General features: G+C 32.7%; 1 long non-coding RNA gene across 27 annotated transcripts in view; it reads right to left on the bottom strand.

Annotated features, from left to right (window-relative positions):
• Positions 1–4,905: 4,905 nt before the first annotated feature.
• Positions 4,906–26,057, bottom strand: part of LOC141550946 (uncharacterized) — a 110,819-nt gene continuing 89,667 nt past the window's right edge. For 25 of the 27 annotated variants that reach the window (XR_012484710.1, XR_012484732.1, XR_012484709.1 and 22 more), the window contains one exon: positions 4,906–15,306. This is a non-coding gene — a long non-coding RNA (uncharacterized LOC141550946). The remainder of the gene's footprint in view (positions 15,307–26,057) is intronic. The other 2 variants (XR_012484721.1, XR_012484716.1) reach the window with 2 other exon arrangements.

The raw sequence follows: 26,057 nt of genomic DNA, 5'->3' as shown, positions 1-26,057 counted from the left end.
ATCATCATAACTGTCAGTAAGCTGACAGCTTTCGAAAAGAGCCTTTGTTCCAAGAATGAGTAATTTGTGGCATCCTCTTTAAGATACCATATTCAAAAATGAGGAGGAAGAAGATATCACATTCAAGTGAATTCCACTCAAAATATGATTGCTGCTAAATCAGCTTTGTATTCCAGAATCCTAGCTTCATCAGTACTGTTTGGCAGAATAGCAAATACTATTTTATTTGTCTCTGTTGCTTGTCAGAGCACCTGTGCTTTGGCAGAGGTATAGATCTGCTTTACATCCAGTCCATTAGAAGAATCACAAAACACCAGACGTCACATATTAGTACCTTTCAATAAAATCCAGCAACTGGGAAATTATCACTAGTCCTAATGATGATCTAAATGAGAAGATAAATTTTAAAAAAAGAAAGAAGGAAGGAAGGAAGAAAAAAAAGTGAATGCAATTGGTAAGCTAATAGAACATCAACATGCTTATACATTGAATATTTTCTCAACCCTTTATAATAAAAATCATTTTTTTAAAAAGCCACAAGATTTTCCATTTTCAGCCTGACAATTGAGCTTTCTGTGGTAGAGGTATAGATAATAATATCTGATATTGTGAAAGAAACAAACAGCCCACCTAGCCGGATGAGCACGGCATCTGAGCAGAGGGATAACATTGCTTCCTGACCCCTAGAGGCAATTAGCTTGCGTCCTGAAGCATAAGATTTGATTGCCCTTCTTATCTTAGCTAAGAGAGCTATAAATATTATTAGTGGTCATTAAATTATCCAGCCCCTTTTTTCTTTTAATCCAACCACCACTGGTGACTCAATAGGGTCTGTGTTAAAACTTTGTAGGATATCATGTTTGTACACTGCATCCAGTTTTCTTTTCCAAAAGTGTATTTTTTTTAATATAACATTCCCAAATTTCCCCAGAAGATAAGCATGATAGAAATTACTATTTTCCACTTAACCCTTTAACATTTTAAAATTCCATAGCCAATTTTTCCTGTTTTTCTGATTCCCCAGACAAAACTCATTTTCATAATGTTTTGTCACAGAACAATAATAGTGCTTTCTATTTCTGTATCATTTTAGTGCAGTTATTTTCATTATTATATTATTATTCTCCAAATTGTCAAGAAGCACTTTCAATCATATATTTTAATATGTAAGAAATTATAGCACCATTTCTCTTATTTTTAGAGATGTATGTGTGTATATAAATTTATATATTCATATATTGACTTTTATTGAAGTTTATTGTCATCTCTCTAAATCTCTTCTTTATTCTCTCAGTGCCCTCTGTAATGTCTACTTTATAGTTGCTATTAAGACAGTTATTTCCCATGAACAATTTGTACCTGGTAGCTTCAAATTCTAAATTCTCATTTTTTTTCTAATTTATCTTTTATAGTAGTTGTAAGATAATTTATCTCATTTCCTTTCTTGATTTCTTTTTGTTCTTTGAAAGAGACTGAAACTATTCCATTCAGTTAAAATATACTCTGTGAAATACCATATTTATCATTATATGTGCTGCCAAACACCACACTTATAATAATTTTATTTCATGTGTGTTACTGTCTTGTTTTGGAAATCTTTTAGTTTTTCATTGTCCTCAATTATACCTTAACAAAAGGCAATATCCTTGATTCTAAGAAACTTCAGAACAATGATATGGCATAGAAATTCTTCCTCTACCCTTTGGGCTCCATAAGGATTGCTTCCAAGAAGAACAAGGCCTATACAGATTGACTATCGCTCTCTAAAATGGCCTCAAGGCTGATGTTTTTAACATTTCTCATTTGACTGCTCTTCTATCCGTTCTGAATCATTTTTCTCATCATTTATGTTCTGGCTTTTAAAGTTCACCATGACCTTGTAGCTCCAATGATAGCAGTCATCCTCCGTCCCCTATGATTGCAGATCCAAGTATTTCTACAGAAGTCAGCAGTATTTCTGTATCTTACTGCTACCTATGTGTCATCTCAGTTACACATATCTGCCAAAATTGAGAGCAAAATGTCTTTCATCTGTATCATGATCATCTGTATGGTTAGCCAGGCATAGTGCTGTTATTGTTGTTACTTCTCTCAAAGCAGTTAAGTAGCATAGTAGGTAGAGCTCTGAAGTCAAAAAACAAAAACAAAACAAAAAAACCCTAAGTTTAAATCCAGCTTCAGACAGGACAAATCACTTAACTTCTGTTTGCCTCAGTTTCCTTAACTATAAAATGAAGAAGAAGAAGAATAGCACCTTCCTCCCAGAGTATGTTGTGGAAATAATATTTGTAAAGCACCTATCACTATATAGGAGGTTCAATTTACATGTTCTCTTCTTCCTCCCTTCTTTGGGCCTTGGTTTACTAATCCGGAGGAGTCTGTAAATCTTACATTTACTATAGGTTTTGTCTTATTGTACACTGATTTTTGCTATATGTCCATTATAATCTTAAAATATTTGTCAATTAAAACCTTTTTTCTTCTCATCTTTATGTAACGTACCTGGATGTCCAGTTTCTGGATGGACTTCATTTTGTTTGTTTGGTTTTTTTTTAACAAATGGAATTGTTTCCTGCCCCTTAGTTGTTAAAAAAAAAAAAAAAAAGAAAAAAAGAAAGAAAGAAAGAAAGAAAGAAAGAAAGAAAGAAAGAAAGAAAGAAAGAAAGAAAGAAAGAAAGAAAGAAAGAAAGAAAGAAAGAAAGAAAGAAAGAAAGAAAGAAAGAAAGAAAGAAAAAATTCAAGTGATAATATTTTTAATTTATTGTTTATTCATGTCAAATTGGTAACAATAATAATTCAAACTTTTGCAAGTTTCAAGAATTTTTATTTATGAGATGAAGTCCTTTGAAAACTTATGGAGACTATTTCAAGACAAGTGTTCACAAGCAGAGTATCAAATAACAGTGCTTTTATCCAATAAATGGCTAGATTAGAAACATGACATCATTGGAACAAAACCCTTCCTGGTTCATTTGAGCTGTGTGAACTAACCAGATTGCTTAAGTATACACATCTAGTATACATGTATCCCTTTGGGTCTTGGAAACAAAGTGAATATTCCCCACCCAGACTGAATAGCTTCTGTCTTCTTTATTCAATTCAATTGTTCCACCCAATACCCTGCCTAGTCCAAAGCCTAACTTATTGTCACTTTGCTATAAAAATCAATCATTTTTAAAAATCAGCTTATAACCAAAGAACTAACATGTTAGGCATTTGCGGAACTACTTGTCTTTAACTCATAGAAAGCTTGCTTGGGAATATTGGGATTAAGGGTAATGAATTGTGAGAAAGACAGAAAAGCTTCTACTTCCTAGCATTCACTATTTTCTTTTTCCCAAGCAACAGTCTCAAGAAAATCTCATGAGACAACCTCACACAGTATTCAACAGCAGTAGAGACACCCACAGGCTTTGTAAGTAATCAAATGCTTTCACTCAGACATTCAGCAGAGACACTTAGTTCTCCTGTCACAGTCCCTCAACATACATTTCAATGTGACCTGTATTTCATCGATTATAATCAAAGGTGCCCTAACTAAGATACATAGCAAGTCCTACAGCTGGTTAGGTTTATCTAGTGTTGTTTTTCTTAACTAGAGTTTTTAGAAGATAGTGGAAGTCCTTCTAAAGTTTTACACTTTTTCAAACACTAAATAGTAATCGTGTATTTCTTCTGCCCTTTATAACAAGTTGTCAGTTAACTAACCTTTTTTCCAAAAACTATTCTTCCACTTCAGACCTTCAAAAGATTATTTCCAACTGTTGGAATGAAGATATGAAGAGCCCTGCATGGTGGATGATTTCCCCTCTGAATGTTTATTTTTTATGAATGTCTTGACAAAAATATGTTTGGGATTTTTAAGTGATATGTTCCAGAGACTCTTCTGCCCTCCAGAGCCAATTCCTCTCCAAGGATGGTAAATAAGTAAATGTTTACCAGCCACAGAATAGAGAGGCCTCTCGTTTAAATAAGATAATCAGCTAAATTCTACCAAAGTGTAACATTCCCCAGGAGTAAGTAAAAAATGTTGGATATATATTAACTCTCCTGGGTTCACCAGGATGCCATTTAGTGAAGCCCTTTATAATTTACTAAATGGTACCCCAGTGGCCTAATTGACCTCCCAAAGTAGATAATTTATAGCCTAGCTTTAAAGGAATCCCCATGACCTCCTTAAATAAAGAAACCATATTAATTCAAGGTGTCACCTTGCTCTAAAACTTTAGTGGATCTGAGATCTCAGAGATGAATGTACTCCCACCATTGGTGCAAATTAGAACCCACCCATCCCTTCACATGCTCTTGTGCTTATTCATCTGTAGATCCTCAACAGAGGTTTCACCTAGCATGCCAGAGGTTTTCTTCTAGCTCTTATATTTCACAGATACTAGCGGGGTATTAGGTCTATTGATCTATTAACTTTTACCCCACTGACACTGTGGCTTTTTATATTGACAATAAACAATTGCAATACTACTTGGCCAAACAAGACCATCTCCAGGATTTCCTTTTGTTTTAAAGTTGTGAATCAACAATTATGCTATATGACCAACAAAAACAACATTTTATGTTGTGTGCTCATATTCAATAAATATTGAACTGAATTAAAATGAAAGTTAAATATGGAATTTTTAGATCTCAAAAAAAATCTTAATAATAATTTAGTCTTTCTTTGGTTTTTGGTATGGGGATGGAGGTGATAGAGTTTTGTTCTTGATTAGATAAAGAAACTAAAATTTAGAAAGGTAGTGATTTGCCTGAGATCATAAAGCTGGTTGTGATGGAGTGTCCATTCCCAGCTTTCCCAGTATGATGCTAATTCACATCTTATGCTAAACAAAATTTAGTGTTGTAATCAATAAATCTGACATATAATAGTGATGAATAACAGTTTTATGCATATTTATTCATTGAACAAACTTTTATTATACACCTACTTTGTAAAAAGAGTTATACCAGGTATCATAGGAGATACAAATATGAATAAGATAAAGTCCTTGATTTCAAGGACCTTATAGTTTAATGTTCACAGTCCAAATAAGTATAATGGAAAGTAGAATAGGTTAGGTGCTCTAAAGAATAAAGTCTATGGTGTGAAGAGTGGTTAAGAGAATAGGACAATTACTTTAGAATAGAAGAATGTGATAATTAGCCATAAATTGTAAGCAGTTCTTTGGCATTTATAAACAGTTTACCTTTTTCATATATTCTTACAAACTCATTCATTAGATTCTAGATTCCCATGCTCCATATCCAGGATTTGCTATTTATTCCCATATTCACACTGAATATGATCTAGCATTACTTTTCATTCTGGCTCACATAGGCTTTAATATTCAAAATCTCAGCTCTAAGCTCACATAAATTAAAAACAATCTCTGGAGCTTAGATGTTACCAAATAATGGTTATGGCTTAGCCCTCACCCAAGATAACCTCCTGGAGAATTTGACTTATGTCTCTCTAAAGCCATCATCCCCTGTTCTTTCTCCTCTTCTTTTTCTGCTCTTCCTGAAACTTATGAAGCTTATAAAACACAGTAAACTAAAAACATTTGTTAAAATTGCATTAACAAGAAGAGACAATAAAATGGTCCACTCTATTTGGTGAGCACTCCTCATGCCAAAGGGTCAGTACTTTATAAACTGATGATTTAGCCCGTGGTTACAATGAATTTGAGATTCAGCATCTCCAGTTGCATGCTACTTATTCTCCTTCTGAGGTGTCCATCAATAATAATAATAACAGCACCTATAAGATGCTTTGAGATTTGCAAAGCACTTTACAAATATTGCCTCATTTCATCCTCACAACTTTTTGAAGCACTATTATTATCATCCTCATTTTATCATTGAGGAAACTGAGGTAGACAAAGGTTCACACTGTTAGGAAGTTTCTGAGAGCATATTTGATTTTGCTTTCCTGATTCTTTGATCAAGCACTCTAACTACTGCATCACCTAGCTGTATCCATTTTCTTCTGGGTCTATGTTCCCATCTCTTCCTCTCTAAGGTCTCAGTCTAATTGGTTTTCAGTTAGTCCCTTGTAAATTTTAGCAAACTTTTCTTGCCAAAAAAATGCTAACCTGTTAAGTCATTTTACCTTTCTAACCATAGAGTACTTAATAATTTCCTAAGATGAATCTACTTAGGGATTTCAAGTATGAAATAGCACACAGAGGCTGAATCTATTAAAAACCTACAATAATTTTTGAAATAAAAAAATACAAAAATTAATTCTGTAGTCTTAAAAATATCCAAAACATTGCTACTAAAAATGAAGGAACCTAAACCACTAAGACTCACACTAACTTGAATGGGCCTTTTTTTCTTAATCTAGACACAGATATGTAATTATAGGATTCTGGGACTGATTAACAGGGATGGTAATGCAAATTTTATGCAAGCTCCTGTTCTTTGTGAAAATTGATATTACAAGTATAGCATTTAGAGCAGCATTAGACTGCACAGCTTACTAACAGGTCAGGAAGTCAGGATTCTCTCTGTTCCTGCTTCCCAGTCTTTGAAAACAGCTAGAGGAACCAAAAAGGAGAGTTTTCTAAGTCTACTACCATTCAAGTCACATCATCTATGCTATCTATTATTCTCAAAAGTCCACTAAACATTTCTATGTGGATGTCCCAATGGTTGGTGGAACTAATTATAAAGATTGGAAAAGTGATCAGATGCCCAACCATTCCCCAAAATTTAGCAGCAATTGCTCTCTAAATAGATATTCAGGTGTTAATTATTACCTCTGTGCCAATAAAAGATGAAAGCAAAACTCAACACACAACTCAGGTATGTTCCAGCAAAGTTTATTGAATGATACATTGAAGGAAATCAGAATTTAAATGGATTGTTATATAGGCAGGAATAAAACTGCCAAGATTCCTTTGTGTACTTCTACATGAGGAGCATGACTTTCTGAGCCTATACAATTCCTGGGTCTCCTTCATCACCTTAATATAAATACCAATATCAGTATAAAGGTCATAGAACCCCAGTCTTCAATAATAATGTAATTTGAGGTAGAATTTTTCTTGCTTATATAGAGAAAAGGCTAAACTAAAATTCACTACTTATCAGCAAAATCCAACTTTTTGGTTCATCTAAAAGATTTAGGAATGCCAATTGACCAAAGTGAGACTAAGCTTATGGACAATTTTGTTTGTTTGTTTGTTTCTGAGTTCATCATTTACCTTTCAGGTAATAGCCTTGGCATAAATTCAAAAAACTGAGGAGGCCCAGATGCAGAGGATTCTTTATCTGGGGGAAAACCCATGATGGACAGGTTCTTATAACTCATCTAAAGGATAATATATATTCATTGACCTTGGAAAATAGTTATTATCTCATAACAGGTCAGTTGCCCATTTCAAGTACTAATTATTATCTGAGAAAAACTTTGGAAGAAGCTACTGTTCTCTTAGAGTGGGGGAGGAATCTTCTTTTTAATTACAGATAAAAGTTTTAATTGAAGTTTTTGCTTTAAAAACCTTGAGGCTCCAAATAGCTATTCTACAAAGAAAATTATTTATTTTAATATATAAATCAAAAAGGATTACAATGAATTATGTTTAATGAAAGAAGCTTCACAAAGTGAGAATCTGCCCTTGCAGTTTCAAGAAATAAATAATAATATGAAAATAATGCTAATACTAATGATTTCATCCATCATTTCACTTCATTTCTATCTATTTCTCATATATCATATGAGATATATCAGATTCACCTTGAGTTATGATGCTAGTTAAAGCAGTTAAACTAAGGTAATAGGTATAAATGACTAACAATTGCCTCTTGAAAAGAAGAAAAAACAGTTTAATCTGCATTACTAATATTTTATCCATCAGGAAAACAATAAATCGAGCCCTAATTCATAGCATTTACAAAGTTTTGAGATTTAAATTCTCACATTAAAATTTAATAGTTAGCTCCGAACTGATTCCAAAAGCTCCTGGTAATAAATATTTAAGGACAAGCAACAACACCTAAACTCAAAACACCCCAAATTTAACTCATCTTTTTGTTTGATATCTGCCCATCCTCCTCACTTCCTTATACTATTAAACTTCAGATCATCCAGGCTCAAAATCCATTATCTTTAGCTTTTCTTTCTCCCTCAGCATCCACATCCAATCTAGTGCCAAGTCCTGCTGATTCCACCTTTTATCATTTTTCCTATACCTGGTCTTACATCTCTAGTTACACTATCAATATCCTAGTTGACATCCTCATTGCCCTCTCCCTGGACCATTATTATAATCTCCTAGTTAATTTCACTGGTTTCAGTTTTTCCTCTATAGCTTTCCAAAATCATATTTCTTTAGTATAGGTTTGATGAGATCACTTATTTGGTCAAAAAGCACCAATGTCTCCTCAGCATCTTAGAATAAAATACAAATATCTTATTCTGGAATACCCTTTATAACCTAATTTGAATCTATCTTTCCAGATATATTTAATTCTTCATGCACTATTCAGGACAGCCATATTGAATTACCAACTCTTCCAAGGTTTTGCTGTGTTATCTCTCACCTCTATACATTCACACAGGCTGTCCTCCCACACTTCTCTATAACACATTTCCTCCACATGTCTGCCTATTGAAATATTTTCATTGAAGTACCAATTTAGGTAGCCTTCCAGGATAATCCTACCATCCCAAGTGCATTCTCTACCTCTTCACATTTCTAGAATTCTTTGGCAAAACTCCTTCTTTGTTCTAACTACATTCTACCTTGGATCATACTTTTTCACTGAGCATCTGTTATTTCTCTTCCTGATTCATTAAGTCTCTTTTCTATATTGTTTTTATCTCTGTATAACAAATGGCTAGTATAATGCCTTGCATACAGTAGGTGCTCCATAAAGATTCATAGAACTGAATCATAGAAAGCTCCTCTCACAAAACCATTTCTTCTCTTATTGTTGTTAAGTGGGTGTACATTTTTTTGAGGAGCATTATAACAACATGTTTGCCGCATTGAAATTCCACTCTAATGTTTCTTTATGGTACGGAGGGAATCTTGAATTTTCAAAATCTTTGGCACAAAAAACCTGAGTTCTAACGGGTCAAACCCAAACTCAAACGTCTTGAGCATAGGCCTAACAAAGTGTGTCTCTTATCTGAGGGACAAGCAAGTTAAAGTCAGAGTTGATTCTCACCATGTTGGCTACAGGGTGACCAAAGTATTGACCAGAGTTACTCTTGAATATTATGTAATAAAGTATAGAAGGGATTCCATCACTGTCACTGAAGGGAATACCTGCAATGATGAAATCATTGATCTTTAAAGGATTGAAATAAAGGACTGACAAGTTTGAGTGAGTAATTCCACATCAAAATGACATAAAGCCTAGAAAAGAACATGAAAATAAGCACCTACTGAAGCTATCAAGTTTTAAAAATAAGTGACTGAGGGGAGAAAGTAAGAATGGGATAAATCCAGAACAGTAAGATTATTACACACATACATATCTAAACATGTATGTACATGTAGCCCCTGGACTTTTGAATAAACAAGAAATCAATAAAAATTTATTAAGTATTTACTATGTACCAAATACTCTTTCTTGTAATATTCTAAAATATTTAGTGTCCTTCAGCAGAATTATGCCCAATGCTATGATGTTGACTTAAAATTGATATATGGAGGAAAAGCAACTACTTTAGGAAAACACCAAAACCAGACTATGTAGTAATTATTCTCCTTATAACTTTCATACCTTAATATTTACCAATAATACCTCTAATTCTTCCTCAACTTTGAATCTTTTTGAGGTCACTGACCAAATATCCATGATTATAGAGATTTGCTCTATATTTAAAATATCTATTGAAACTCTCACCATCCTGCTGCTGATACCTTTTATAAAAAGCAAACACTGGTGTTTCTCAAGAAACTACAATGTTTTCTGCTCTATTGCTTCAAAGCCAGCAGAGTAAACACATGTTAAGTAAAAAATTCTATTTCCATAGCTACACTGACATCATTGATTATTGTTTTGCATAAACAAGGAAATATCTATTAGGGCTGTGTACTGAGACCAAATATTAGATTCAAGAACTAGAGGGGTGGAAGAGAAATAATATAAACCATCAGCCTTCTAAAACAGTTTCTCTCACTGCTGCCTTATCACCAAAAATTAATGCAAAGCCAATATCGTGTTTATTATTCTAGAATAATATGCTAAAACAATCATATTTTAGCTTGTTATTATTGCCATTTGATGGATCATTAAAAAGTAAACTCAAAGAACTTTATTTCAGCACTTTAAGATTAGTTAAGTTCCTCCAAAACTCAATTGTTAATTTTCTGGATCTTTGCTGGAATTTTAAATTAGGAATGAGTGAGTCTGTTTGCATATGGGGATCACTTCATATCCTAAACTTTTTACTGTTTGAATTCAACAAAACCCAAAACACATTTTGCCAAAGCACTTTTCTTCCTCTTTCAGACTTTGAATACATATGTATTTCAAAGGCTATTTAATTCATGTATTTCTGATTCATTTACACTTTACTCATCAAAAGGTTGAGTCATATGAGTGAGTTAATATCCAAAATATTTTATGAAGTTTAGTTTTATAAAACTCTGTAAGGGTCTCTACATTAAAACAGGAAGTCACATTCAACATTCCTAAAACCTTGCTTCTAAACTAAAATTCAGTTTGAGTGATCTATTCTTGGAAAAACATATTTCTATTTCTCCACTTAATTACCTTTCATCCATATGTTTCTTACAGTTTCTAAGGCCCACATGCAGCTATAATGTAAATAAACACTATATAGACCATCTCATTTAATTTTTTTCTTTTTCCTATCGCTTTCCTCATCTCACCTTTTCTCTATTTCTTCTCAGACTCTGTTTTTCTTTTCTCCCTAGCTCCACATATCTACTGAGGAGGTCTCCAAAGTTTAATGAATATATATTTACATCTGTACATGTATGTGAACATATATTTTTGTGTGTATATATGTTTGTGTATATATATATGAAATATCTATATTATATATATAGAATATGTATGTGTATATATACATATATATATATAGCTTTCTTCACTTTTGCTAGTGCAAGAATATATCCCTCTATTTAACACAGGACATTTAAAATTTTCCCAGTTAGGATTCTATGAATTCAATTCAACTCAATTTCAACAAACATTTATTAACCTACTATATACAAAACATTATGTCTGACAGTAAGGATACAAAAGTAAAAATAAAACAATTCCACTTATAGTTAAGGATCTTAAGTTCTTCTGGAGGGATATAATTACAATATTAAATAAACAAATATAAAGAATATATAAAAGAATACAAAATAATTTCAAGGAGGAAAGAATGTTACTAACTGGGGGTCCAGGAAATACTTGAATTGTGCCTTGAAGAAAGCCTGAGAGAGAGTGTGTGATATAGTGGAAAGATCATTGAATATTGACCTGTGATATAGAATAGACATATGGATCTTTTAAGATAGAAAAGAGAGGACAAACCGAAAATAAGAATCAAGGTAAACACAAATTCAAAACCTGAGTTGGTATGAATTGATAATCTAATGACCATTTTAGTATAGAGTAGCCAAATTCTATCAACAAAAGAATTTTGGAGATACCAATGGACTCCCAAATTATATAAATTATAAAGAATACAGTGTCTTTAATGGGCTAAAAATGATGGGTCATAGTCAAGTGTTATTTTTATTATTATTATTATTATTATTATTATTATTATTATTATTATTATTATTATTATTATTATTATTATCCTTCTGGGAAATATCCATGAGCTGACTTTTTTCTTTCAATGAGCATATTTTGGGGTCACTTGCCCCTCCATCAACTAGTGGGCACTCAGAAAATACATACTAATTTCAATATTACCCTAGGAAAAGCATAATTATAAAGTTAATCTATTAGGGATTTGGAGGGATAATATCATTCTGAAGTCCATTGCAAATGAATGTTGAAATTACCTGGTGTTTTATATAATGACATACTGGATAATTGAGATTCATCTATGTAGAAATTACTGCACTTGGGAATTCCTATTTCCTACGGGAGAAAAAGAATTATAATATAATAGAGGACTTTCAAGCATCCCCGATTAAAAAAAAAATCAAAGCTGAGAGAAAACTTTTAAATGCAAACATAGGAGGCAAGAGAATTTTAAAAGGTAACTGTATTTGAGAAATTGGAAGTAGTCAAATGATGAAGTGCTTACATTCTAACAGAGAAAAGTGCTCCCCTCAGAATCTAGATGTCAAAGGTCATAGATATAGGTAAATGACACAAATAAAGGACTAGATTATGGTTATGTTTAGTTTTGTTGGTTTTAGTAAAGGAAAATATGCTTATAGAGAGAAGAATAAAACATAAAATGGAATTAGAAAAGGAATAATATCAAGCAAAACAAATTTCAGCCTTGGATAGTTGATCATAAAGGAGGATTATAAAGAAAGAACCCAGGAAGTAGAAACTGAGCTTGGATTTGGGAGTGGAAGGGAGAGAAGAAATGCAAAGGAGTAGGAGCAGGCAAAAATTTCATTATATATTACTCATGTTGTTCTATTGCCTTCTCTTTCTCCATCCTTCTCTTTTGGGGGAAGAAATGGTAGATAATAAAGAGGGGAAAGTATAAGAAATCATAATGGAGGAAAATACACAATTAAAAACTATAAAAGTGAATATAGGATAAACTGATCCATAAAACAGAGAAATGTAGAACAATAAATTAGAAAGAAGACTCCAGTAATTTGTTGTTTGTGAGAAATTCATTTGCAACATATTCACAAAGAGTTAAATGAACAGCTGGGGCATAATTTATTATTCTCTGGGCAAATTCAAAAAAAGAGGGGGGAATTATCATGATCTAAGATAGGACAATATAAAAAATAAACAGTCTTCATTAAAAAGGAAAAGCAGGAAAAACATTCTGTTAGTTGTACTTTGTTCTCAAAGTGGAACAATGACATCACAAAAGATGTCTTGACGTTCACACACTTTGGATTTAAGTGAAGTAAAGCTAGGCAAAGACATTAGCCTCACTCTCTCCTTGGAATCCAACAGAAAAACTATATTATCCTTAAAGGAACCATAGGTAATAAAATAGTATCAATATTTAATGTATATGGACCAAATGGCACAGCATCTAAGTTCTTTGATGAAAAGTTAATCACACTGCAAAAAGAGTCAGCAGAAAACAAAATAATTGCTCACTTCAATGTGCTTCCTTTTCAGACTTAAGCATAATCATTTCCATAGTGAATAGCAATGCAAAATATTAAACAAAATGTTTTAGAAGGTCATTTTAAAATGATAGAATAACTATATTGGATTTGTGTCAAGAAATTATTAAATGAACAGATTCAGAGACCTTAGAAGACTTTTTTGAATTGATAAAGAATGAAATAAGCAGCATCAGGAGACTATGCAATGATTACACCAATGTACATGTAAACAGGTTTAAATGGTTTAAGAACTCAGAACAATACAATAACTGACCAAACACAACTACAGAAGACTGATGGGGAAGAATGTAACTCAAGTCATGGGAGATGAGGGATTGTGAGAATAAAATGAGGCATGCATTTTCAGGTATGAACAATATACCACCAATTTTGTTTTACTTAACCATACTGATTTGTCACAAAAGTGCATTCTTGATAGAGCAGCAGAAATGTTGGAGGGAGAGTAGGAGGTAATGATTGTAATGCAAAAAAGAAGTAGAGTCCCAATGAAACTAAAAATAGAAAGAAAAGAATAAAAGTTCAGAAAATAATATAGACATGTAGGACAAAGCAATATCACCATGTTAAATTCTAGGCACACATATAATATGTATTTTTTAAAATGCATAGAATAGATTAATTCAGGTACGTTTTTTATGTACTTCAATTTCAGAACTCAAATAGACATCAGACATTTAGTCTACTACATATCTTAAAAAGTATCTAGTTCTGAATGTATCAGACAAGTGGTCATTTCATATTTGATGGAAGATCTCATATAAATCAAATGCTACTTTATCCCACGGCTATTTATTACAGGTCTGAACAGTTCTAATTGTTAGAAAGTTGGGTTTCATCTCCTCATGGTATGCCTAAAGTTTCTTCTTTTTCAGCTTCCACCTTTTGTTCCTGTTTCTTCCCCACTTAGGAAATGCAGCCACAAAGTCAAATTCTGACCTAATGCAAGAACAACTTGGAAGACAAATTTAGGCTATGGGTGATTAACTCAGCTATCATTGGGTTAATTTCTCTATAGACAACTTTTCTTTGCTCCACTCATAAGGTTGACTGATTCATCTTGACATAGGTATTGTCCACTAAAAGAACATCAAGTAAAACATCTTAAATTGTTGGGGGATGGGGAGAATACAATGTTCTTTTGGAAAAAAAAAAGCATTTTGCCTTTACCTTGCACCTATCTTATATAAATATGATTGTTTGCATTTTGACTCCCCCTTAGAATGTAAATTCTTTGAGGGCAGGGACCATGTTTTTGCCTTCAGCACAATTCCCTGAAAAATAGTAGATGTTTAATAGTAGATGTTTCTTAAGAACATTTCTTAAATAATATTTCTTAATAATGTTTCTTAAATAATGGTTATTGACTTGACTCATTTTTCAATGAGTAAAACAATATTACATTGAATTCAGTATTATAAGAATTAATATAAACATATAAGGTAAATATTTCACTAAATTTTATTGGATTTGTTTGCATCCTAATATGCTAACAAGGGAAAGGAAATTGAAAAGTGATAGGTTTCCTCTCTCATCATTGCTTAAAAAGAATACAGTACTTTAGAAATTATATAATATAGTTTTTTGCAGAGTAATATTGGACCAGACACACTGTGGAAAAAGAGTTTTACTATAAATTCATTCTCCTATATCTAGAATCCTGGGAATCATCTCATTGCTCTTTGATGAGATGTTCATCTGATTCCTTTAGATTGTCTTTTAAAAACTTTCCAGATAACTGGAGTTATCAAACATGTTCATTTAGTTTTTCAAAATCATTCACAAGTGATAAATTACAGTATGTGGTTATCAGCATGGGCATGTCTATACAGGAAAAATAAAACAGGTATTTCATCTATATCTAAATAAATACAGTTATTAGTAACTTGAGACTATAGGGGCTTAGAATTGAAGAAACTCTAACTCAGGTCTGTTATACCAAAATGAACAATGGTTGTAAAGTCAGAAAACCTGATTTCCAATCCAAACTCATCCATTTCCTAGAAACATGACTGGGCAAATCATCCTCTCTGGGTATGAGCTTCCTCATCTGTAAAATAGGAAGAAATGTATTATTTACTTTGTTGGGTAATTGTGAAGATCAAAAAGCTGATGAGTTTCAAATGTCCTGAAAAGCATCAGATGTTATACAATTCAGCAGTCCTTTATCTAATACGGTAGATGGATGGGAATATAAAACAGAATCAAAAATAGGTCTTGTTTTCAATAGGCTGACATTCAACATTACAGTCTAATGTAATAACATTCTACTCCGCAGAACAAAGAGTATCTTTTAGGGCCTAATGAGCTCCACCATTGGATTTACCAGTACCCAGTTCAGTCCTGTGGTAGCCTGTCCCAAAAGGAAGTGATTAGAATTTTTCTCGTTGCCTCTAGTTCATAACATTGCTACCCAGAACTCCAGAGAAAATTGCTTAAAGCTTAAATTGACTTATGACTACAGTATACCCAAAGGAATAATAGTAACCATTAATAATAGTAGCTAGCATATATATAGCATTTTAAGATTTGAAAAAAAATTTTATATATGTCATCTCATTTGATCCTCATAACAATTCTGTGAAATAGATACTGTTATTATTAACCATTTTACAGAAGAGAAAATTGAGGCAGTGGGTAACTAACTTGTCCAGAGTTATATAACTTGTATCTCAGACAGTTCAATTGCTCTTTGAAGAGATGTTCATCTAATTCCTTTAGATTGTCTTTAAAAAAACTTTCCAGACAACTGGAGTTGTCAAACATGTTCATTTAGTTTCAAACTCTGGTGCTCTGAATCCAGATCCAGTACTCTATCCACTATGCCACCTAACTGCCTAGAAAGCTACTCAGTGTTTCAGACAGCTAGTTAAATCCAGAAAATATTCATATTTTGTGCATTAACAAACTCTCAAAGCATGAAAGAATAATCTATAATTACTATTATGCTTAAAATACTATGATGTAATAAATACCAAAAAAAGAAATTACCTTCACCTTGTACTGTCTTAGCAACTCATCCGAGATACCTATCTTCTACCAAGCCACAGATATGTCATTGAGTCATTCCAAAAAGCTCCCTTCAAGGTGCTACAGAAAAGTTTGCAACAAATGGTTTTTGGCAGAAGAATAAGTAATGAAGAAAATAGTGACTGTAATAGCAATAATGGTTGCAATACTCAAAATACTAAATAAAGAAAAGGATAGGTAAACTACTAGTGGACAGAGAGTGGAATAGGATCATTAAAAAGCAGAACAGAAATACATAATGAGGTGTGAGTAACAAAAAGGAGATATTAGGTGAGGGAAAAGTTGGCTTTTTTATCCTGTTCTTCATTTTTCTTTCCAGTATTCTTTTCCTACTCTTTACCTCTCAAACTCTATCTCTCCCTATTTCTTTTCCCCTTTCTTCATCTCTTTCTTTTGTTCTCCCTCCCATTGTTTTGAATCTCTTTCTTTCCTCCTCCTACTTTTTTCTTTAATGACCAATAATGTGGAACAAACAAATTGGTTATATTATTTCTTGTATTCATTAAATAAAATTTTATATTTCCTTTTGATAAGAAAACTTTAAAAATTATTTTTATTTATTTCATTAAATATTTCAATTATATGTAAAATAAATTTATATCAATCATTTTTACATTTTTGAGTTCCAAGTTCACTCCCTCTCTCCTTGGGAAAAAAAGCAATTTGATAGACAATAAAACTTTATTCAACTTATACAAGGAATAAAAGCAATTCTTTAGGGTTTTTTTCATTCATATGCAAGTAAGTTGAACATTTAGTTTTTCTAGTTCTCAATAAGAAGCACTTTAATATAGTGAGAAGAACATTGGGATTCTACTTTGGAGTCTATATTCAATTCCAATTTGGACACTTGATACCTATATGACTTTAGCAAAGTTATATCATATTTCTAGGTCTATGCTTCCCCATCTGAAAAATGAGAGGTTGGGATTGTATCAGAAGCACCAAATACATGCAACTCCTTAACACTATCAAGTATAACCTGAACCAGATTAAAATGCACCTAGTAGGTGACCTCTTAGATCCTCAAGGCTCTAAATTCTATGATTACCATTATTAAAAAAAAAAAAAAAAAACTTGAAGTAGGTTACACTTTACTTTTAAGTGTTACTCAATGGAATTTTCCTCTTGGGATTCAAGAGCCTCAATAGAAAACTGATTCTCCATTCTGAGATAGAACATTACTCATATTTTTCCTCCATTTTATTCCATTTAATTCAGAAATAGTTATTAACTGCTGTATTCAGAATACAGTGTTAGGCACTTCCAAAAAATACAGCATCAATATCATGGTCATGTATTTATTTACTATAACAAAAATATGAATAGGAATCATTTGAGTATTCCTTTCTTGTACCTATTAAAGTTTATAGCTAATTTTATGAGTCTTCTGGAAGAATATCTTTTCCTTTATATTCCCCAAATGTTTTTAAGCAGACCCCAATCAGATACCTCTGATTCTTGATTTTAGATTTCATCTAAAATATCAGGGAACAGCTAATAAAAATTTCAAGCCTAGGGATGTCCTATATATCCATAGCACTTGTAATAAAGACGGAAATTAAAATGGTCTGGCAACCCTTGATAGAACTGAAAATGTTCATGCATATACATGTTTTGGTTTTGTTGGATGTTAAGTAATGTTTTGTTTTATTTTAATAAATCAGTATTGGCCTTTATGGTAAATGTCTACCATGATTCTTTGATGGACATTGTCTAGCAAACCTACCAAAGCTAATTAATGGTCACTCTGGGTTTGAGAGAAGAACTCAAAATATCCATTTTATAATTCCTCCAAAACTATATAATGAAAGTTATAGGTATGATTCACTTACAAGGATCCTGGATTTTTAGTCAACTGACCTAAGTTTAGATGCTAATTCTAGCATTATCGCTGTGTGACCTTGGACCACCTACTTTACCTTTCCCACTTTATTATATCTGATCTTCAGTGTCTTCATCTAGAAAATGAAGTGTTTGGACTAGATAATCTCTAAAGTTTATTCCAGCTCTAAATTTATAAATATATGATTCCACAAAGCTTTCTGGGAAAGTTGGTCAGAGATTAAAGCTGAAGTAAAAGTCATGAAATTTGAGGTTTCCCTCACCAACTAATTTTGAAATATACAGAGATAGATATCTTCTTTTGAAAGAACACCCACAAGTGACAAAACATTTAAATGGCTTAAGTATAACAGGATCCATTTATGCCTAGCACAAATTGCTTTGGGATAAAAAAAAATCTTATTTCTAACTCTCTAGTGATGAGCCTTACACAAAATACATTCCTTTATCAGGTTAAAGTCTTTACAATTTGATAGTCAATCAATCAGTCAACAAGCATTTATTGAGCACTTACTATGTGCCTAAAAGAGCTTATGTTCCACTGGCATAAGCTTTCAGAACAAAGGGTTATTTCCAAACCATGAGAAGACTTTTGTGGAGTAAAAAAAACCACTAAACAATGGGTAATTATAATCAGTGATCATACTTACATATAATTCAGATTAAACCCATTGGTGCAAATGTCACCTTGATTTGAAGAATCTAATTTTCTAGTTCAATGCCAAAACACTTTTTATCACTTCAATTTTTTATGGGTTTTTCCTTTTGTCCTATTTTTTCTTTCACAACATGATTAATAAGGAAATATGTTTAATTGATTGCATGTATGTAATCTATATCAAAGTATTTATAATCTTAGTAAGAGGGAAGGTGAGAGAAGAAGGAAATTTGAAACTCAAAAAAAATTTTTAAATGAGTGTTAAAATTTGTCTTTACATATAATTGGAAAGATACTAATTTTTAAGGTTTGCTCCTCAGAACCTTGTAAAAATAGATACTTTATTATTATTATCCATATTGTTATAGATCTAGAGACTGAGGCAGATAGAGACCAAATGACTTGGCAAGAATCAGAAAGGTAGTGACATCTGAGGCAAAATTTGAGTTAAGGTCTTCCTGACTCCATGTTCAACACTATTCACTATAACATATCCACTTAGATACCAAATCTTACCTCTAACTCCAACAAAATCTCTTTTTCATATGCCCTTTTGTGTCCAAGCATTATCCTAGTTCAATTGTGACCACTTTTGTACATATTTGAGTAAGACTACAGATAGGTCATGAAAGTTAATGAAGCTAAAAGATGAATGTTTTCAATGGAGTCAAGAATTGTGGTAAAAAAGACAAAAATCCAATATTAAATTTATTGTGAAGGAGAAAAAATTAAAAGTCAAGATGGAAACAAAGATTTGGACAGAAATGAATAAGATTTAGAGGAAGAAAGATAATTACTGCATGATGATAGGAAAGAGAGAGTATGAAAGAGGCACTAGGAAGCAATGATAGCCTAATTCCTCCTCCTCCTCCTGGCCTGTGTTTCAGGGGCTGTGTGAAAAGGAGCAACCAGTGTTAGAAAGAATTTTAAGAGATGTGATGTCTTTAGGAGAATGGTAGTTTTCAGGGAGGCTCTAGAGATAAAAAAAAAAAAAAAGAATATGAGAGCAAAAAACTTAGGATAAATGGGAATTTATTTTAAAATAAAGAAGGGTTCCAGATGGAAACAGAGAGGGTTCCAGAGGATAGCAGAAGTTAAGAAGGTCCTGGAATAGAGATGAGAATTGTAGGGAGAGATAATGGAGAAAAAGAGACTTAGAAGGCACAAGAAGGCAAGCCAGTCCAACAGAGAGAGATTTATCTAATGTTGTCATGGAGTCAAAAGGTGGTGTATACCAGGGCTTCTTAAACTTCTTCCACTGCAACTTCTTTTCACCTGAGAAATTGTTATGTGACTCTGGGCATATAAGTATTTAAAATAGATATTCAAATCAAATATCTACTAATAATAAATCATGTTTTCATGACCCTATATTCAGTTACATAACTCCATATAATGTTGCAACCCATAGTTTAAGAAATTTTGGTCTATGCTACCTCTTACTTCATTGACAAGAGAGATTAGAATTGTAGGGAGAGGTAGAGAAAGATGTCATAGGACAAATTCAGAGCAAGTACTTTAGGAAAATTTGAGGAGATAGCAATCAATCTCAGCTAGGGATCAGGGAAGATTATAGAAAAGGTGGCACCTGACCTGAATCTTGAAGGAAGAGTAAATTATGTATAAAAGTTAGATAGCCTTCCAGAAATCCCATCTAGTTGAACACAAAGACTTTTGCTGAAGAGTTAATCACTGCCTCTGGATGCATCCCATTCCATTTTTTAATAATTCCAATTGTTAGGAAGTTTGGGCTTATATTAAGCCCAAATTTATTTCCTACTTATCTCCATCTATTGCTTCCAAGTCTGTCCTTTGGAGTCAAGCAATACAAGTCATATATCTTTCAGATGCTAGTCCTTCAAATACCTTAAAATGACTATCATGTCCCCTTTAAACCTTCTCTTTTCTGAGCATAATATTATTACTTTTTTTCAAATTATCTTTATATAGCCTGAACTCTTCACCATTCTGGTTTTCTTCTTGTGGATATTTTTACTTTTTAGTGCCTTTCCTAAAATATATGCTCAGAAGGGAAGACCAAGTAATCAGAGATACAAATGGAGTCTATTCAAGGCATAGGGAAGGCACAAACTTGGCCAGATGTATGGAGACATTAAAGCAAAGTGAGATGAGAAAAGGAGAAAGGGTAAGGGAGAATCTGTAAGATACCTCAAAATTCTTCTGTCTTGGGACTATAAGTCCCAAGTAGTTAGCTAGTCTGATAAATTATTCTATCCTAAAATATTAATAGATGCTAATGGGTTCATACATTATTCATCCCAGGGAACATATTTGTATTTTAAGATAGTACTTCTGTGGACAATACCTTAACTTAAAGAAGTGATTAAGGGTAGGAATTTAAAATAGGTTAGATTATGTATAAGGTACCCCTCAAAACATGTCATAATCAATTATTATACCTCAGAGCAGCCCAGGACACAGCCATATAGCTTTATTGCTTCACCTTTTTTTCAAACTATTCAACTTATTGAAAAATGTTCAACACAAGGTATCTATGAGCAGATTTATTTTATTAATATCTGTTGTAGTTCTAGAACTCCAAAGGCCTAGCCCAAATGCCACTTGATCCAGGAAGTAAAGTCTTCTCTGGTCCACCCCACTCAAACCTAAAATAACTCCTCTTAAATATCAGCATGGTTTAAAGAAAAGAGCATTGAATTGAAATCAGAGAAACTAGATTTAGATCCTGTCTCTGATATTTACTGCCTATGTGATCCTAGACAAGTCATTTTACATCTGGGATTCTATTCATCTATATATAATAGGGTTGAATTAAGTGATCCCTATGGTCTCTCCAAGCTTTAAATTATATTATATATAATACTTTGTATTTCTCATACATTTCTCATTCTCCTTTATCTTATGAACATTTTCTTGTTTATTTCTCTGTCTTTATGTTAACTTGGACCTTAGTTACTTATACTAGCATACTATCTGACACATATAGTTTCAGTATTTTGAAAGGTCTATGATTTCACTAGAGGGAATACTCCTTCCACTGGCTGAAATCATAACCCTTCCATGCCTTTATAGAATCTTCATGAATTACTGCGGCCAAAAAATCATTACCTGGTAGCCAAACTTCTGGTGATGAGACGTTCCGAATTTAGCTATGCTGTTCCTGAGGTGACAGACATACAATATGTCACTAGGGCATATTCAGAACCTTTCTAGCTTGGTAGAAACTGTCAGAACTTGTATTCATCTGGCACTGACTTCAAGTACCTAGCTAGGGTCATTGCCATCATTGGGATAAAGCATTAGACATTAGTAAAAATTTCACATGTGCTGGGCTTTAAATAAACTGTCCTTGAATTTGACTTTCATGAAATGGGAAATCAAAGGGCTGCTAGAAGGTAGAAGGCATAGAGAACTGGACTTGAAATCAAAAGTTTTGAGTTCCTGCTTCAAACACATGCCAGCTGTCTGACCTTGACCAAATCATTGAATCTCTCATTTTCAGTTTCCTCATGTGTAAAATGAGGATATCATCTACCTTCAAGAGTTATACCTTGCCAAACATAAATTTTAACTATTATTATTATTATTATAGGTAGAAGGGACTTCCGAAACCATCTATAACTATACCCTCAATTCACACATGAAGAAACTGAGGCCCTGAAGAGAAAAGTGACCTATTCAAGATAACAAATCCAGGGCTCGATACTTGAAATTCAGTAAGACTTCCAATAGAGAAGAGGCTTTTTCCAGCCCATATATACTAAGAGCTGACTTCAAGGAAGGAAAGATCAATATCTATGTGATTAAGTTATACTATTTCTTTAAGGTACACTATTTTGATGATCCCTAAAACATGGCAGCTCAGGTTGCCAACCAATTTGCTAAGGCACTTGGTTGGTCTCCCTATAGTTAATAGAAAACATGGCAAGTCTAGAAAAAGATAATTTGAGTTTTATTATTTACTTGGCCAATTGATCATAAAAGAGTTTCCAGTGCTGGTAGACTGACCTATTTACCCAGAGAGCATACAAAACCACAGGTCAAAACCTAAATTAGCAGCTAATTTGGCTTAAAAAGCCACATTTTTTCTAATGCATTCCCCTATTGAAATAACCCATTGCCATAAAAAATAAGTGTCTACAGGACAGAAATCTCAAACAACAGTAATAGCAGCAAAATATTCTGCTTTTCTTTTTTACTAACTTGGTGTTAACTTAATGAAATGTGACATTGCTCTCAGTGCAATGCAATAAAAATGAAATGGTGTCCAATGTGCAAAGACACTGTGGAAATTTCAAATGACAACAGCAACAACAAAAATTGTATTTTTCTCTTCCATTCCTTATACCCTTTGCATTAACTTAAGAGTATGTGACTTTGCTATTCAAGCATTGCAATGAAAATGAAATTGGTTGCCAATGTGCCTAGACAGAGACCTAGAAATAGCTAAAATGAAATTAGGTTCCTTTGCATCATGTAAAAGGTACATAACTTGGACCCTAGTTTCCATTTTGCTACTACATAAAAAGCTATACAGAATGTGATCACCATGTGACTCATGGGAGTAGCATGTAAAGATTCAGAGTGTTAAAAGTGGAAGGAACCTTAGAGATTATCTAAAAAAATTCTCCCTCAATTGACAGGTGATGAAACAGAGGCACATCTAAGGGAAATAGTATATTTACAAACCATAATGCATATTTTTTAAATTGCAGGTTTTTTCACATTCTAAATTTTAAAAATCCATTTTAAAAATAGGGAGTTTTGATATTAAATCATATTGTAAATAAAAGAATACAATCCTTTGAGGGGATTAATAAACAGACATCTGCATGCAACATTTCCCTCATTAAATAGTATTATATTGGTGTATTTTTCCAATTTTAAATATTTGCTACGAAATACAACGAGCTCATTTTTAGCCTCTTTCAAGTTACTCTGCAATGTATTTTCCTAATGACATATATCACCTAATGGAAAATACAAAATGATTCCATTGCCTTGTCATTGCTGAAATAGAATAGGTCTATGAAACAAAATAAGTATCTTCAAAATGAAGGTAGAAGTTATTGTTGGACTGGCAAACCAGTTACTATTTATACCATGAACATAACTTTTCACCAGGAGAATAAAATAAAAATTTCCCAAAATTCCAGGTGAGATTGTCAATGAATGCCTTTTTTGCAAGCCTTTTCCTAAACTGAGTGCTAAATCTGATTAAGTAGCCACTGGGAAAATAATCTATAAACTAATTAGCCATCGTAACATCAAGTTGCTTATTTAGAAAGCATATCACTGTCCTGTCAGAAAGTCCTACTTCATTAGCTAATAGTTACAAAAAACAGCATAAAGTAAGGGTTGTTGGTAACAAGAGTTTTCAATCATATTATCACAATAAGAAAATTATCATTAAGGGTCATCTTCAAGCAAGAAGGACAATAATGTAATGAAATCTGTTAATATGCATCAAGCTTTTGCAAAGTGTATTTTGCCTGTGTTGACATTCTTATTCTCAACCAAGAGAGGTGTTTACTTAACAGATGGATTCTTACCTGACATGGCATTGTTGGCTCATGAAAACATGTTTAAATGAACAGTGATAAATTGTAATCATATTTAATCTTTTGATCCCATAGTTAATTTAAACAGCCTTTTGATGTGCTACGGGTCTGTAATGTAGATCCTGGAATCAGTTAAGTAAGAAAAAAAAACTAGATTGTCAACAGATGTGTCGATGCATACAACCTGCTAATTAGTAAATTACTTTTAAGGTATTCTCAAGATCTGTTGCAATCTACAGAAATTATATCTTTCTGGAGAATTCAAATTTCTGATTGAATATCAATTGATTCATTACTTTATACTGAAGAAGCTAAAATTCATCCTAAATGTTGTTGATGGACATTAGTGGTTCACAAAAATTAGGTTACTCAGACATTCAGAAGATGGACAGAGACTCTGCCACTAAACAGTTGTGGGTCTTTGGAAAGTCACATTTAAATTCTCCCTAACTTTGAATCTTCCATTAATAAAATTAAGGGGTTTGGATTAGTTGATGCCAAAGACTTTTACGACTCTAACATTCTTTGAAACTATATAGTACAGTTAATTGTTAGGCAGCAGACTGATGTTGAACATTAACCTGAAGGTTTGGCTAATATTCAATGAGAAACAAAACAAAAGAATCTCACTTAATACACTCTTTCTTGAGATGGGAAGAGTTTAATTTACCAGTCAATCATGCAATATACATAAAATGTTGGGCATTTAGCCTGTTGTTGAACATTAGCCAGAAAATACATGTTTGTTCAATCACATACATATACATAGACTAGACTAAACGTCTATGTGCTCACACACACATAATTTTATTTTGCCCAGTAACATAAAAGATTTAGGAGAGGATGAAAGAGTACTTCTCCTTTTTAAAAATTCTTCAACAACCCAATAATAGAATGAGTTTTTAATCTAAAATTTACTTTCCTTTCAAGGTGTCATCCATGGCTCACTGAATTCTTTCTGTTTGGATAGAAATTATTTGAAATCATAGCTGTGGTGATTTAAATAATCTGCTAAAAAAAAAAAAAAAAAGCTATTAAGTTTCCCTAATGCTAGTCATTTTTAAATGACTTTTGGGTTGATTCACGAACAATGCATGGTCAGCACATGTGACCAATCAGTAAAAGTGCAATTTTTATTAAGAACCTCAGCTCTAAAAGAATATTAAGTCAAATCTATATGTCTTGTAGCCTTTTAAATAATTTTTAATAGTCATGCCTTAGGGGTCAACTTTTCATAGACTAAAGTGGGTGAAAGCCTCAGAGTGCCTACAGAAGATCAAGGAGCTAAAATATTATGGAGCTGATTCCGGTGATCCCGCTATTGTTAATGCACATGCTTTTGACATTCAGTAATGAGTTAGTATTATCAAAGCCCCTAATCTTATTATCAGAATATTGATCTGAAAAAATTGTCTGATCTAAAATAAATCCAAAATAATTTTTAAGGAAGTTCACATATATAATTTATGGGGCCTATAGTCCTGAATAGTAAATAAGTCTTGGAGTCTCTCTTCTTAATATATGCTACCATTGTATTCCATATAGGCTTATCTAGTGCATAGATGTATATGTTACTTGTAAGAGTCATTTAGTCTCTCTAAACTTCAGTTTCCTTATCTGCCTTCTTGTTTTACAGATAAGGAAACTGAGGTTTAGAGAGACTAAATGACTTGCCCAAGAAGTGTTGGAGGCAGGATTTGAACATGTTTTCCTGATACCCTAGTC

This window comes from Sminthopsis crassicaudata, chromosome 1, assembly GCF_048593235.1.
Source record: "Sminthopsis crassicaudata isolate SCR6 chromosome 1, ASM4859323v1, whole genome shotgun sequence".
NCBI lineage: Eukaryota > Metazoa > Chordata > Mammalia > Dasyuromorphia > Dasyuridae > Sminthopsis > Sminthopsis crassicaudata.
This window is presented reverse-complemented; position numbering and strand designations above follow the sequence as displayed.